Source organism: Cinclus cinclus, chromosome 3 (genome assembly GCF_963662255.1).
Source record: "Cinclus cinclus chromosome 3, bCinCin1.1, whole genome shotgun sequence".
Taxonomy (NCBI): Eukaryota; Metazoa; Chordata; class Aves; order Passeriformes; family Cinclidae; genus Cinclus; species Cinclus cinclus.
Window position 1 is genome coordinate 79347170 of NC_085048.1, and position 16156 is coordinate 79363325.

Here is a 16156-nt window from a genome sequence, read left to right on the forward strand (position 1 = left end):
CTAATAATAATATTATTCCACTTAGGCTGTCACTCAGACAAAAATAAGTTTTCAAGGCTATTTGCTAGAAAAACAGGAGCTTGTTAGGCAACAGAAGTTCCTGGGAGCAGACAGTTTTTCTGATAAGCTCAGGGGGAGCTGATTGCCCATGAGCCAATAATCAAGGCTGAGGCCTTAGGAGTGTCCCATGAAAAAGCCAGAGAGGGCGTAGGGGCCAGATCTTGCACCACCACAATGCTACATCCTCAGGAGTTATCAGAGATTGAAAGGCAGGGAGTTCCCGATAAGTTGAGAAGAAATGGTGCATTGGTGGAACTTTTTTTTTTCCTCCCTCCTGTTCGTGTGAAAGAATGTGTGAGAAAAGAGCACACCATTGAGTTTTGTGCAGCAGAATTGCTGTAGAGTTTTGGGGGTGAGAGCAGGGTTTTGAATGGTGCTCTCAGCCACCATGCCCTGACGAGGTATTCTATTCCTATGCTGAAATAAGGGGAGTGAGCAACCCTTGAAAGCTGATCCCTCTGTGTCTCCCATGTAGTTACTATTCAACAGCCTCTAACTGACCTTGGCACAGCACAGCTGCAATTGAATTTAGATCTGTCTGTAGTATGGACAAAGGCAAGGTGTGTTCCATCTCCTCATAGCAAAGATCCTACCAGATCCCTATTGTCTGTAATGTTGGAATGGGGCACATTTTTCAAAATCTTCTCCTCACAAATACATCTAATTGAGGTGGTTTTCTGAGAATTGCCATAAGATGAACCAACTATTAAATTTTGTTCATTCTGTAGAAAGCAGAAGTTTAACTTTCAGACCACTGCCTTGCTTCACTACTGAGTTTAGTCCTAAACTGAGCAGACAGTGCATGGAGTATTTACTGTGAGGATGGAAAGAAAAAAAACCCGCAGAATGTAATGCAGAGACAGCAAATTGCCCTTGTTTTGTAGAACTGGCTGCTCAGCAGCATGAAGGGCCAGTAACTGAAATTTGAGAAATCCTAAAGAACTAAATGGTGCTACAACGTAAGGAATATCTGCAGTGCAGCACTTTTTGCCATGTTCTTGAGAGAACTGCAGCACACCAGATAACTCTGCAAGGCCTGTCTAGAGCGCTGCATTGGTTTGTGTCAGGACAGTCTTGCTTACCAACTTGCTCTCCCACTTTTATGAATTTCTGGAATATCAGCAAGGTGTTTCACCTGGACTGAGAACCAGTTATTTAAGACATGTTGGGGGTTGGTTTTTCTCCCTTTTCTCTCTGTAGAATTTCCCCCATTGTCATGCTAAGAAACCTGTTGACTAGGCCCAGTGGCAGGGGGAAGAGGGTAACCTCACGATATCCAAAATGCCAGAAGAGGGGACGGAAGGCACTGGCTCGCCCCATTTTGCCCATTTACTGTGAGAGAATGACACCAGGGAAAATTTTCTCCCAACCTTTTACCCAGTTTTTTGGGTCTACTCCACCAGTTTTTGAAAGGTTCAAATCTCCTCTATATGCTAATGATATCATACAGTGGCTGATGTTGCTGATATGCCTGTTCTGTTTAACATTCAGAGATAAGGGGAGATTGACTGAGATGACAAACCTGATACCTGCCCCAGGAAATAGGGATGCTGCCACAGAGCCTGACCCTACCCCAGAGGTTAAGGATGTTGCCCCTGAGCCTGACTCTGCCCCAGAGCTCACCTCAGAAAGGAACCATCCAGAGTGGGTGGGGTTTCTAGTGAAGGAGATGGACCAAATGCTGAAGGAGTACCTTTCCCCAGCTCTTGAGAAACTCTCCCCCTGCCTTAAAGAGGGAGAACCTGATGGTGCAGCAGTGGAACCCACAAATGTTACATCTCACCAGGTTCCAGCTGAACTGCAAGGGCACTCACAACCAGCAGCAGTTGCCCTCATGGAAACTAGGAAGTCTAAGGTGAAAACAAAGCACCTGGATAATAAGGATCAGAAAGCAGGGCCCTCACAACCAGCAGGGGAGCCAGAGGTTGAGATCGTCACAGAGTCCCTGTCATACGAGAGTCTCCGTAATCTGTGTGAAGATGTTGTACGAAGGGGCCGTGAGGCTTTTACAACGTGGTTACTGCGGGTCTGGGACCTTATGGGTACAGGTGTGCAGCTGGATGGTACTGAGGCAAGGAATTTGGGACCCCTGACCCAGGACTCAGGTGTGGATCACATATTCGTAAGGGAACCAGGCCCCCTTTCCCTCTGGGAGCGGCTTTTAATGAGTGTAAGAGAGAGGTTTGTCCATAGAGAGAATGCAGGAGCACCACCATAGAATGCGCTGGAAGACTGCTGAGGAGGGGATCCAACAGCTGAGAGAAGTAGCAATACTGGAAGTACTCTTTGGGAGGGGTGGACAACATGACAATGACCCCGACAAGGTCAGGTGCACAGGGCAGATGTTGTGGAATCTGGCACACCTGGGGCCATCTCAATACACCACATTCATTGCAGCCATTAATGCTGACACCAACCACGAGACAGTGGGTTCTGTTGCCAATAAGCTCAGAAATTTTGAGAGTATAATGAATGGCTCAATGCAGGCTCAGGTCTCTGCTGTGATTAGGGAACTCAAAGAGGAGATGAGAGAGATGAGGGAGGAGATGAGGAAGGTCAATGCAGCACCAGTGCGAGTCACAGATGCCAGAGTTAGAGCCCAACGACCCCCAGCTAGGGATAGAGGGTACATCCCACGAGCTGACCTGTGGTTCTTTCTGCGTGACCATGGGGAAGACATGAGAAGGTGGGATGGGAAACCCACTTCTGCCCTGGCAGCGCGGGTGCGTCAACTCAGGGAGGGAAACACTAACCAAAGGAGCTCCACTAAAGTGAAGGTAGCCTCAACTTCCCATAACCAAGATGCAGGGTATTACAAAAGGGAGGATGATTTGTCAGATCCCCTTGAGGGAACCTCCAACATGTATGCCCAGGAAGGAAATAATAACCAGTGCTAGAGGAGCCCTGCCTCTAGCCAGGGAGAGTCACAGGAAAACCAGGTCTTTTGGACGGTGTGGATCCGATGGCCTGGCACATCAGAGCCACAAAAACATAGGGCATTAGTTGATACTGGTTCACAGGTCACCCTAATACCATCAGAACCTGTGGGGGAAGAGCCTGTTTCTATTGCTGGGGTGACAGGGGGATCACAGGAATTGACTTTGCTGGAGGCTGAGGTGAGCCTGACTGGGAAGGAGTGGCAGAAGCATCCAATTGTGACTGGCCCAGAGGCACCGTGTATTCTAGGCATAGACTTCCTCAGGAATGGCTATTACAAAGACCCAAAGGGACTCAGGTGGGCTTTTGGAATAGCTGCTGTAGAGGCAGAAAACATTAAGCAATTGAACACCTTGCTTGGACTGTCAGAGAACCCATCTGTAGTGGGACTCCTGAAGGTGAAGGAGCAGCAAGTGCCAATTGCCACCTCCACAGTGCACCACCGGCAGCACAGGACAAATCGAGATGCCGTGATCCCCATCCACAAGATGATCCGTGAGCTGGAGGGCCAAGGGGTGGTCAGCAAAACCCACTCACCCTTCAACAGCCCCATCTGGCCTGTGCGCAAGTCTGACGGAGAATGGAGATTGACTGTGGACTATCGTGCATTGAATGAAGTGACTCCACTGCTGAGCGCTGCCGTGCCGGACATGCTGGAACTCCAGTACGAGCTGGAGTCCAAGGCAGCAAAGTGGAAAAGCAAGTCCTTTGGAGGAATGGTACCCCTGAGAAAATTGAGTCAGACAAAACTTGTTACGGCTGGGTCGGGGGTTGGTCAAACCCTGGCTGCTGCCTGACTTCCCAGATAGTGAGGTTCCACAAGGTACAGCTTGTCCTGGAGTCTAGGCACTCTCAGCCACCAATATGCAAGCAAGGCCTGGATTTCAGGCAATCAGCTCTTACAGTGATTTCAGCTCTAAGTGATTTCAGCTTAGCTTGCAAGGTGCATTGGCTAATGGTGGGATGAGAGACTGGGAAGTGCTGTGTAGAGATTCCACAGAGTTCTTTATTGTCTTCTTCTGCAAAGGGTGTCCAGAGACGGTGGCATTCTGCTGAAGTGGATAAAAGTAGGGGTTTTTATGGGGAAAACATAGCTTGGCAGAAGAACCAATGGTTTGGGGCTGAGGAAATGTGACCAATAGCTTTACAAAGAGATAAAGCGGGGTCCGAAGCAAGGAGAAGGGTCTCAGCCTAGTCACTGTGACTGAGCAGTTCTTATCTAGGGGATAGCTCTCCAAGGAGGCCTTCTGAGGGGCTCTGCTCCCTACACAAAAACTCATTTCAAGAACAGCCTCATAAACACCTGGGCCAGAGAACACGGCATCGAGTGGGTGTACCACATTCCTTATCACGCACCAGCGGCTGGGAAAGTGGAACGGTGCAATGGGCTGCTTAAAACCACCTTGAAGGCACTGGGTGGGGGGACTTTCAAAAACTGGGAGATTAATCTACCAAAGGCCACATGGTTAGTGAACACCCGAGGTTCCACTAATCGAGCAGGCCCTGCCCAGTCTGAGCCCTTGAGAACACCAGATGGGGACAAGGTTCCAGTGGTGCATATGAGAGGTATGCTAGGAAAAACTGTTTGGGTGAACCCTGCCTCCAGCAAAGACAATCCAATTCGGGGGGTGGTCTTTGCTCAAGGGCCAGGTTGTACCTGGTGGATCATGCAAAGGGATGGAAAGACCCGATGCATACCCCAAGGAGACCTTGTATTAGGGTGAACTACCTATGATACTGTGCCTGTATCTGTAACTGTATAGATGTCTATAATTTGAAGATTTTAATTTGATGTAGCATGATGGTAGGGGGAAATTCGGGGTAGATAATGTTGGGGGTTGGTTCTTTCCCTTTTCCCTCTGTGGAATTTTCCCCATTGTCATGCTAAGATACCTGTTGATTAGACCCAGTGCAAGGAAAGGGTGCCTGTAACCAAAAAAGGACTGGAACTGAGTTACTGCTCTGTTTGTGGCTAATTTCATAGCTGCTGTTGGTTTTGTTTGTCTTGTTAGATACATTAGTAAAGAGCTGTTATTCTTATCCCTGTATCTTTACCTAGGAGCCCCCTTAATTCCAAAATTATAATAATTTGGAGGGAGGGTAGTTTACACTCTTCATTTCAAAGAAAGGCTTCTGCCTCTCTTAGCAAATACCTGTCTTTCAAACCAGAACAACACTTTATTTGAATAATAACTTCTTATTTGTCATCTACTTAAGCTGGTTCAACTCATATGAAATAAGGAATGGACCTTATTAACCATTTTCACTATGACCTGAACACGTGCACGGTGATAAGGGTAAAGTCCAGTGTCTGATCTTCTCTGACCTCCTCCTGTAGCACCTCCCCTCTAGCAGAGTGCCTAGGACTCTCCTAAGTATTTTGGGTGGTTTTTCCAACTCATATCAGTATTTTAGTCTTCTCCAGCGGGAAAGGCTCCCAAGGCGTGCCGGACACATTTTTTACAGGTGTTTTTAAAATAAAAATTCAGCTAACATGGCACAGCAGCAGATTCCAAGTCTGCCATGTGTTGGCTCTTGCCTGAGCAAGAGCAAAGGCAGAGGCTCCACGTGAGCAGCGACTGCATGACATGGGGAGGACTGCCTGATGGCAGATAATACCTGACCACATTGTTAAAGGTCTTTATTCCTTAATTACTTCTGGACCAGCAGATAAACGCTTTCCCAACAGGAGTTACAGTGAGCCAAGAGAGCCTTGCTGCTGTGCAGAGTGCAGCTGACTGCTCCGCTCAGAACGCCTGCAGCCGCAGCACAAGAGGTGCCCAAATCTGCACTTGCAGCTCGCAGTGCTGGGGCCAGCAAAAATGAGGGCAAAGCATAAGACAAAGCACACTGGTGAAACCTAATGTGCTGTGGGTAGGTGAGGTCAGGGGCAGAGGCCAAAGGTTGGGCTCTGGCTGAGGTGTGTTAGTCTGGAGGAGGGTGTCTGAGGCAGGTGCACTGGCTTGGAGGGGCAGGACGTGCAGCAGAAAGGTGTCAGGACACCGACCTGAGGTTCTAGTGGAGGGGAGGGAAAGCACTAGCAGGGAATAGGCAGGCAGGAAGTGAAACAAAACTCTTCTGACCCATTTTTATGGTTTCGAAATAGGTATTCTGGTACTATTTACCAGTGTTAACAAACAAATTAAATTTTCCCCTGCCCAGCTCAGTATTGATTCGCAAATTATCTGCAATTGAAATCTCGATGTACTTTTCATAGTGCAGGCTATATAGCTGCCCAAGCGGGGACTGTAAATGAATCAAGTGGATAGATTTACCAACACAACACACGGCAAATGACAGGGTGAGGTGTAACAGCCCCTTGCTAAGCTCAGAAATTGTGTCTGGGCTCCCTCTAGTGAGATGTGTTGGTTTGCTGCGCTCAGAGATATCTGCGAGCTATCATGTACTTATTGACTAAAGAGCTAAATTCAAACACAAGTGCTTTCAAAACAAATAAACAGGCAAAGGATCTTTGTACCTGTGCCATAACAGTTCACACCACTTCTGCTTCACAAAGCTAGGTTCTTATTTTCAGAAGTTTCTGGAAAAGCTCAAAAGACTGAATGCAGTTTTAATGGTGATAGAGACAGATTGAAACTAAATTGGTTTCAAATCAGCAAAATTAGCACAGTTCTATAAATTCCTACTGCAGGTAAGATAAATATTTTCTAAAACGTGGAAGAGAGTGTGGTAGAGGGTTTTGCCACAATGATTGCAAAACAGCTGTCAGAAATAAGGCTGGCATTCAAATCAGTTCACTAGATAGCTTATCGAGTAAGTGAATGGTGCATGACTAACTTTTTTAAAATTCAGACTGCTCAATTTTCTACCTGACATATGAACTCTAAGACATGGCCACTGTAAGCCTAAAGAGGAGATTTTCCAGTTCATTAAATCCTCCCCAGGACTGGTATCCTCGCACAGTAACATCCCACTTGCAAAGTTTGGAAAATATTTGAATTTGTTCAAATTTTACAGTAATTTAAAAAAAAAAGGAAAAAAAAATCAGGAACATGCAGCTTGAATTGTATTTTCTAATGTCATTTTTCTACCTGCCAGTTTAATTATTTCCTCCTGGAATGAGGAATGGAAGGGACCTTTTTGTATGCAGTGAGCGTAAGCTACAGAGGAATAGGGAACCCTTTGTCTTGGTTGTACCCTCTTGTCTAGGCACTACTGGCTGCTACAGTAAACTGTGGGTACCAGCAATGCTGTTCCCAGCTGCTGATATTCTCTGTCTTGTTATCATTTTTGCTATGCACATGAGACTGCATTTTACTGGATCATTTAGCCACAACCACAGATTATCTTCTGTTATATATATTCTTCCTTTTTCAAGGTTCCAGTTTCACAAAAAAAAAAAAATCTTGTCTCCTAGATATATGCCACTAACAACCTTTTACAGTCCTACCCTCTTCTCAATGCAGCAGAGAAGTAGTTCCCTTGTAGTTCCTGTCTTCACACTACCCTGCCTCACCGAGACCTCATTTCTGGAGTTCTCAAATCCAGATACACATTTAGGAGTGTAGCCATGGAGAGAGAGCAGCCATGGAGTTAATCAGAGAAGAAATGTGTTATTCCACCAAGATGAGTGAAAGCTGTAAAATTAATATGCCCGAGTGAGGAAGAGGAACTGGAGCTTTGCACTTGGAGTTACCAGGCATTTCTCTGCCCGTCCCATCAGGCTCATCACAGGCTCACCAACAGGAGTTTTCTTTCCTTGTTTTTGCAAAAAATGTCAGAAGGTGAAACACCTAACTGCTGTGGTAGTAGAAATCACTGCACTGTCTCCACACAACTCCCAGGGTAGTTCACCATTTAATCACATGCTAAACATTGAAACGGAATTTTTCAAAACAATTGCTCTACCCTGTCCAACAAATCCAGTGGCAGCTGAGGCTTCCCAAGAGAGGAACAGCCCCACTGACATCTGTGCTTTGTCACCAGCTTTACCTGCTGCCTAATTCCAAAATGCAAAATTTCCTAGGTGTAGTTTAAGCTGAAATTACTAATGCTGAATGCACAGTGATGCACAACAAAATATATAGCATGTGGAATGAAGGTAATTTGGAGCACTGTGATCAGCTTTCATATTTGAGGAAAAATATGATGCTGAAACCATCTGGCCTGTGGCTATGAAAACACCAAAGAGACATAAAATCGAGTTAATGGCAGCGTGCCAAGGCCTTGTAAAAAAAACAGCACATCACTAAAACAAAGCAAGTGCTGATGTAGCACCAGCAAAGGCTCATTAATGGGCCTGGAGACAGAGTGCTCTTATATTTCATTATGCGCTTAACAGCCATACCTGCCTCTGGAGAAGAAAGGTAATTTCTAATGAACACTTTCTCATGTCCTATAATGATTCTATACCAGTGGTAAATACTAAGAGCTCTGGTTGTCCTGCTTACGCTGTATTTTCTTTTTTTTTTCACAGCACCCTGGACTTTTATTTTTTTTTCATATTATTAATCTTCTTTAGTGGAATAAATAACAAGATGCATTGGGTGAAGCTAAAACTGAAACTAGGACATTTTACCTTAAAAATAACTTCAGGCCATGGATACTAAAGTACTGTGTTCTGGATGCTGGTATATAAGACAAAGTTTTTAGGAAACATCTAAAGGAGGGCTGTGAAGATGATGATGGGCTCAGAGAGGAACCCATGTAAGGAATGTGAGGTCACTGGGTCTGTTCATCCTGAAGAGGAGACTGAGGACAACCCTCACTGCAGTTACACCTTCCTTGTGAGGAGAAGAGGAGGGGCAGGCACTGATCTCTGCTCTGTGCTGACCAGGGACAGGACCCAAGGGAATGGCCTGAAGTTGTGTTAGGGGAGGTTTAGGTTGGATATTAAGAAAAGGTTCTTCACCCAGAGAGTGGCTGGGCACTGGAACAGGCTCCCCCAGGGAAGTAATTACAGCACCAGCCTGACAAAGTTCAAGAAGCGTTTGGACAGCGCTGTCAGGCACATGGTGTGATTCTTGGGAATGGTGCTGTGCATGGCCAGGAGCTGCACTCGATGGCCCTTGTGGGTCCCTTCCATTCCGGGGTATCCCAGGGTTCTGTGCTCAGAAGTCGGCAGCAGGAGACAAAGGGATCCTGGCGGGACCAGCCTGACCCTGGTCCGGGACCGTGGAGACGGGGTCCAGCTGATGTAGGCAAGGAGGGGTAGGAACAACCCAAAGAAGGGCTAAGTGTGTAAAAGGGTCTGTTTTTGAAGCAGCACCCTGTAAAGTGCTTGCTGTACAGAGGTCAACATTCGTTTTGAAATAAAAATCTGGATGCTTGTTTGGGTTTGAGGTTTCTGCTTGCTCATCAGCATTCCCAGAGACTGTGATTAATTTTCTTCTTGTGGGAATTCTCAACAATCTCTTCTCTCAAATCATCAGGCCACACACTCCTTTTTTTTCTCTCTCTTGCAGGGACCACAGAGAAGAGTGAAGGGATGAAAGTGAAAATAATAATTTCTGCTAAGAGTAAGATTGGGGATGTGCACACAACTAGATTAAACACAGTGAGGGGCACTGCTGTATCTGGCCTCTCACTTGAAGAAGATTGTCTCTAGATTTCCTTCTGTACTTCCTTCAGGTTTTTGGAAGCCATTGAGCTGTACCCAGAACTCGCTCCTTCTGTCTCCATCTTCCACTTGTGTTCTTTTCTAATTTATGTCCTCTTTGCATTATCTCTGGTGCATCTGAAAGTGCCAGATGCGCAGACAGAACACAGACCACATGACCTCACCCTTACCTGCATTTTACTGACAGACATCTCCTCAGTTTGACGAGGCAGCATGTCACCAAGAACTCATTTTGATTCTGCACAGAGGTCTTTCAAAAGTTGGAAGAACAGTTTCTTGTGTGCAAATAAAGAAGTTCTCCTCTGTGCATGGCATCTATCTTCCAGGTGGAGGTTCTTTAAAGGACTTTGGGGCTGGACTTGGCTGCAAAACATCTTAATAACCTCTTAATTTTTACAATATCTGTTTTGCTGGATAAAAGATTGATTTAACACTGGTATATGGATATAAACAAGTAGTATCTGTGTACACTGTGATGGACAATAGATATTGACCCTGAAATATTTGAATACAGTCTGGTGAAATTAAGCTTTTTATATTTAAGTTATCATTTCTAAGGCTTCAATCTTGTTAAAATAATTGTTTCTCCATAGCCACAAGGGACAAAAGTTTTAAATTAAAAAAATTCAGATTCCAGTAAGAATACACACTATTTAGCTGAGGCTACAAGAACACTGTTGGACCTGGGATAAAACATAAAGGGTTGAAAACACAACACACAAAGGAAACCTTTACCTCTGACTATCAGTCTCCTAGAAACAACTGATTGCATAAAATATCTGAAATCTCAGTTAACATATTGTTAACTGATGTAATCACTTTGCATCAGGTAAGGGTTCTAAACAAACCTTATAAATAGGGCCCATGAGGAGTTTCTCTCTCATTCAAATCCAAAAACTGTGGCTGTAATGTTTTCAGTTTTATTCCCTCCCATTCCCCTGGGCCCTTTTATTTTTTCCCAGGCTGAGCTAACATCACTATTAAATGCAGCTGCATCTCTCCCTCACCCACTTAATTCCCTATGGCGTCTGGGAACAGAAGGGCAAAGGTCTCTGGTGGGTATGGAGGGCACGAAAGTCTCCATTGACTCTTTCTACATCCATACTTAGAAGGGAAAACAGCACAAACATTAATAGTGAACATGTTATTACAGACTTCAGCTTTAATCACAGAGCAGCACCAGGAATGTTGCTCTGCAGATCTTGCCATCCTGAAAACCTCCTGGAGGCACTTTGGGAATTTGTCCAAGATTCTACCAAACTCCTGGCCAAGCAGCAATACCTTAGATCTGCATCCAAATCTAAAGCATAGTTTAAAAAAAAAAAAAAGAAAAAAAAAAGGAGTTGAACTTACCTTGAGTCCACTGGAAGTTATAATTACTAACAACTGCATTTTCCTTACAGACACCAAAGATTTATGTTGACTTACATGTCCAGGAAATGAGTCATTCATTGATGGAACTGGGACAAATTCCCGTTCTAGGTGGAACCAAAAAAAGTCATAGCCATCACCTCACAGCTGCAACCTCTTGTCCAAGGTCAATCGGATCCAACTCCTCCCCAAAACCTGTTAGAAGTGGGACAAATTGCCAAAAAACTTTGCGAGAGCTGATTTCTCCTCCCAGGACTACCAAAGTGAGAGCAAGCAAGCCAGAACCAATCACCTAGAAGGGATGGCAAGAATCACCCAGATAACCTGCTTTTAAACCTGCTTTTCTGTCTTCTTCCACTTTTTAACAGGGTCACTCATTCTGCACGGTGCGGCAGAACAAATTACACAACGTGGGTTTCAAACCTCTAATTACTGTGGCTGCTTCTGCCTTGATATTGCTGGAGGGAAACACCCGTGCCATGAAACTGTGGTGTCCGTGACAGCTACATCATGTGCCATGCTGGTCAGTCAAATACAAGTCCATGACTCAGTTTCAGTGTCACCCTTCCTGGCAGTAATTACACCTCACAATTAAAAAGGAATCATCTTCAAGGCTGCGTACAAAGAAACTGTTTTCATATGAAACAAGAGACTCAATAAGAAAAATACTGTAACTTAAAATAGCCAGTAGCATATATTTTTTAAAAGTCTCAAAAGATGATGCTTTTGTGATAATGAATAGTGTAATTTTTCATAACTGGAACTAGGTCAACAACAAATTAAATTACCCAGCCAGCATGAGAAAGATGAATTGCTGGGAAATAAAAACCTGCCATTAAAATATATTTCCAGCCTCTCTTGTTAACCTGGAAGGAAAAAAACAGTAATTTCAAGATGTCAGTGTCATGAAAAGAAATTAGGCAGTGTCATGCTACTTTCCCCCCTACAAAGTGCAGTGTTACAAGAACCAAAGAGATAAAATTTATACCAGGATAGTAACATACAGAAACAACAGAAAAGTGATAGCAGCCAGTTGTGGGGATCTTTCATTATGTCATTTATTGAAAAAATATGAGATCGATAGCTGGAAATTAAATCAGGGTGTCAAATCATAACAATGAGATATTCTTCTCTTCCTTAGCATTAAAACAAAAAAAGTCAAGAGTGTCTCAAAGCATTTTAGTAGTTTTAGGTACGTGTCATATGTACTTGAAATCAGATTCCTCTGTGGGGCTCACAGCAGTGGTGAGAGGGAACCTGAGCACTCTTCCCCCCTGGGGATGGTGTGGCAGAGTCTGGGGCAGATGTGCTGCTGGAGCCTGGGGAGCTGGGCTGGTCTGGCACTGCTGCTCTCTGTGGGTCAGTACCACATTCTGGGGAGATTGAGGAAGGCAAAGCAAGGTCTGCTGTGTTCCCAGTGGCTCTTTTGTGGGGAGATGCAGGCCTATACCAGAAGTGAAGCAGGACCTGTGCACTGCCAAGCAGTATGACACATAATGTGCTTTAAACTCTAATTATAATAGCAATAAATACCTGTCTCCAAGGTTGAAAGGTCAATGACAAATCTATACAAGAATATCTGTGTAAGGATGTTTGTGAGCATATAGAAATCTAGCTTTGCTCTCGCTGAAGATGATGTTGCAAGACTAGCAAACAGGATTTTCAATTTTGCTTTGATTTTGTTTTGGAAGAAAATAGCCTAACACTCAGAAGTGTTCTGATTTTGATTGAGCTGAATATTTTAAAGCAATGCCGACCTATTGCTGCTTCTCTAAAGAGCATTGTCTATTAAGATTGTAAAGCCAACGCCTCAAATCCCAGAAATAAGACTGCTTGAACTTTGTGATTTGGGCTTTTGGTACTTATGTGTTATGATGTTGTCTTTAATTACATTAGCATATCCTGTTGTTTCAAGGATTCCTGATCATGTATTCACTGGGAAGATGTTCAGTATTCTTTTTGCCTTCTTTACCCAATGAGTGGTTTCAGGTCTTAGTTAAAATGCCTCCTCCACATCAGGTTCTGCTTATGGAACTATTCACTTGAAGTGATGGATTAGCACTAATTTAACTACAGTGTTTGAAGGCTTTCTTGTAAATATTGAGGTATTTAAATATTTAAGCCTTAAAAAGAAAGAAGACTCGATCCCTGCCTACAATTTTGCATAATTTGAGAGAAGGCTGCTTGACAATGCACATTAAACCAGTGGAAACTGGGGCAAGTACAGAGACCATGCATGGGTCATATGCTGGTTTGAAGTGAATCTGAAATTCAAAGGTAGTTACACTTGAGATTTGCAGTACACCTGTTAAATTGTTTTTCCAAAGGAGGAAAACTCAGAAGGAAGCAAATTACTTATCTTATGATATATGCTTTGCTGGTGACATGTCCAGTATAGTCTATCAGTAATTCACTTTAAGAAAGCAGTGCTCCTCACAGTGACGGAAGCAGCAGCAGGAGTCTGAATTTTCTTTTTGTAGAATGAGATATTTGAGGTCAAGAGACAATGAGAAAGAAATAGCCTGAAGAAAGGACAATACAGTTATATTCCTTGCTCCTCTGTCTCTCTCCAATTTGAATAGATTGGCAGCAATGGGTATTTCATCACAAGGAAAATCCCATTCATACGACCAATTTTCATCTAATTACATGACCTACCCTTTCCCTCCCCCTGCTAAAGGTGTTTTTACCATTTACCCAAACATGCCCTGGAAATCACAAGGTGCTGAAAAGCAGCTTATTAGTGAGATGTGCTGAGATAAGTACCTCAACTCACAGAGATCTAACAGTGAATTTTAATAGGGGCTGTTAGGATTATTCATCTAACATCCATTTCTGTTTTTCCTGTGTGACATAGGCATAGACAGAATTGAAGAGTGGCTTCTCTGTATTTAGTACTCTCAGCATCAATTGAATAGGATATGCATGGGTCTGAGAAATGTGTCCACAGATGTGCAACAATAGCACCAAAAAATGGGTGCTACCTGCTGTGATCATAATCTTTTTCTATTTCAGTGAGAGATGATGATACCAACACTCCTCTCTGCCATCACCTGGGTACATACTGGAAGAAAATGGGCAAAACCTCTACCTTCTGCACAAAAACCTGCAAGAAAGTGACTTACAATAAGAGAAAAAAATCACAGAACTAACAACATGCCCAAATTTCTCTGCAATCAAGGGCAGTTTCCACAGCTAAGACCTTTGGGGTATTAGCAGAAGGGTGATTCTGGAGGCAGCTGCGGTAGAGAATTTCTAGGTTGTGTTTGAACTGGAAGGTGTAACTTAATTTGGCTCATTTATTCCTTTATATCAGCCTCCCACATTATTTTCAAGATTCCCAATGAATAGCTTATGATGGGCAATTTCTCAGTGAACTTGAGAATCTAAGTCACTAAATACATCTAAATCACTAAATCCCAACTAATCCTGTCACTACTGTGAGTCACACGTAGCAAAAAGCTTAATTGGTATAAATGTGAAAAGGATGGGGGACAGATTTCCATGTTCCCTTTCAAAGCTTTTAGTAGTGACACTTTAGAAAAAAACCTGGCTGTATTTTCCACAGTTTATTTCTAACCCTCCCCTCTCCTTTCCCCACACTTTGCAGAGACCACCAGCAACATTAAGCCCATTAAAAGCTCTGCTCCTGTGCAGGTGGTATAAAGTGGGAAGGACCAACAAGTGTGTGCACTGCAGATACCAGAAACTGAAATCCATCAAGTAAATGGCTTTACCCCTCTCTCCCACAGGGAAATGCAGGAGGGCAAAAGCATTATTTGTTTCTACAGGGATCTTAAAACTGTAAGATCTATAAAATCTCACAGTATAGTCATTATGATGCTAAAGCAACTCACAAAAAACCCCCTAAAACTGAATGCAATTTATTCACTTGATGGCACAGCACAAAAGCTGACAGAAACATTAAAGTGTATCTCCCTATTTTTCCATACTTCTTTCCTAGAGCCCCTCTGAAACAGCTTTCATATTCATAGAAAACTCAAAAAAGAAATTGAATAACAAGAAGGGTTTTCTTCTTTTCTCAGATGCAGGGTTCATTGCAATTACTTGTGAAAATGCAGGATAACCATTTCAGTCAAAGAGTGACTAGCAATTTGCTGATATTGCTTAAAACGTTTTACTTCCAAAATTACCATGACTCCGCTCACTCTAAGGACCATTAGAGTGAGCACTGCCACAGGGAGCTTTGGAGAATTGTCCCTGTTACATATGCAGTGTACTGAAACACAGGAAAATTAAGTGACATGCTTAAGACCACACAGGAAATTTGTGGAAGTAAACTAAAGTAAACCCTCCCAAGTTCCAGGTTTGTGTTCTTATTACTCCACCAACTCTTCCTCTCAACTACTTCAAACTGTCACAGCACAGCCTTTTTCAGCCACAGCCATCTCCTTCTCTGGCCATATATAAAATGCCAACCCAAACCAAACAAAAAAGAAAAAACAACCTGGAAAGAAAGTGATTTTCTATTCAACAGTGCAGTTCAGAACAATAGCCAGAAAAAAAAAAAAGAAATTAAACTTGCCCTGCCTCTGATCTAGTGTGACCTGTTAAACCATATTTAAATTCATGATTGTGATGGTGTTGCGTGATGTAAGTGCCACAGAGCGTGGCCTTTTTACCTGAAGAAACTTCTTCATATTTGAATGATACTGAAATCACAAGGCAGTCTCAGTGGCACTGCTTCCACTCAAAACTTTCTACAAGTATTTTTAGGGTTTCCACGACGTTTTTGTTCAGGAATCCCAAAGTCTTCAATCCCTCATACTATATATATCTACTAAATTAATATCAGCAAGGTTAATACCACAGGGCACACTGTACAGTATTTTCTATGCTGAACTGCAGGCAAAACAATTTCAGGCTTAGTCCTCAAGGACACTGCTTGATCTCTTGGGAGCAGAACATTTGATTCACAGTTTTGGGGTTTCCTTACTGAAACTGCAGGTGTCTTTAAAGACTACTCTTGGCTGTTCTGTTCAGCTTTGAGAGACCTGGTCATCTATGAGGTGAAAGGAGCAAAGGGAAGAATACTCACCTCCCTGACTGCTCTGCCCTGGGAAATTTTAGCCGTGAAGCATCCCAGCACAAATTCCAACAAAGTGCCAGACTGAGCTGGCAGTGTGGGTGGGCTGTGCAAGGCTTGCTACGCATTGCAAATTTCAGCTAATTCACTGAAAATACAGT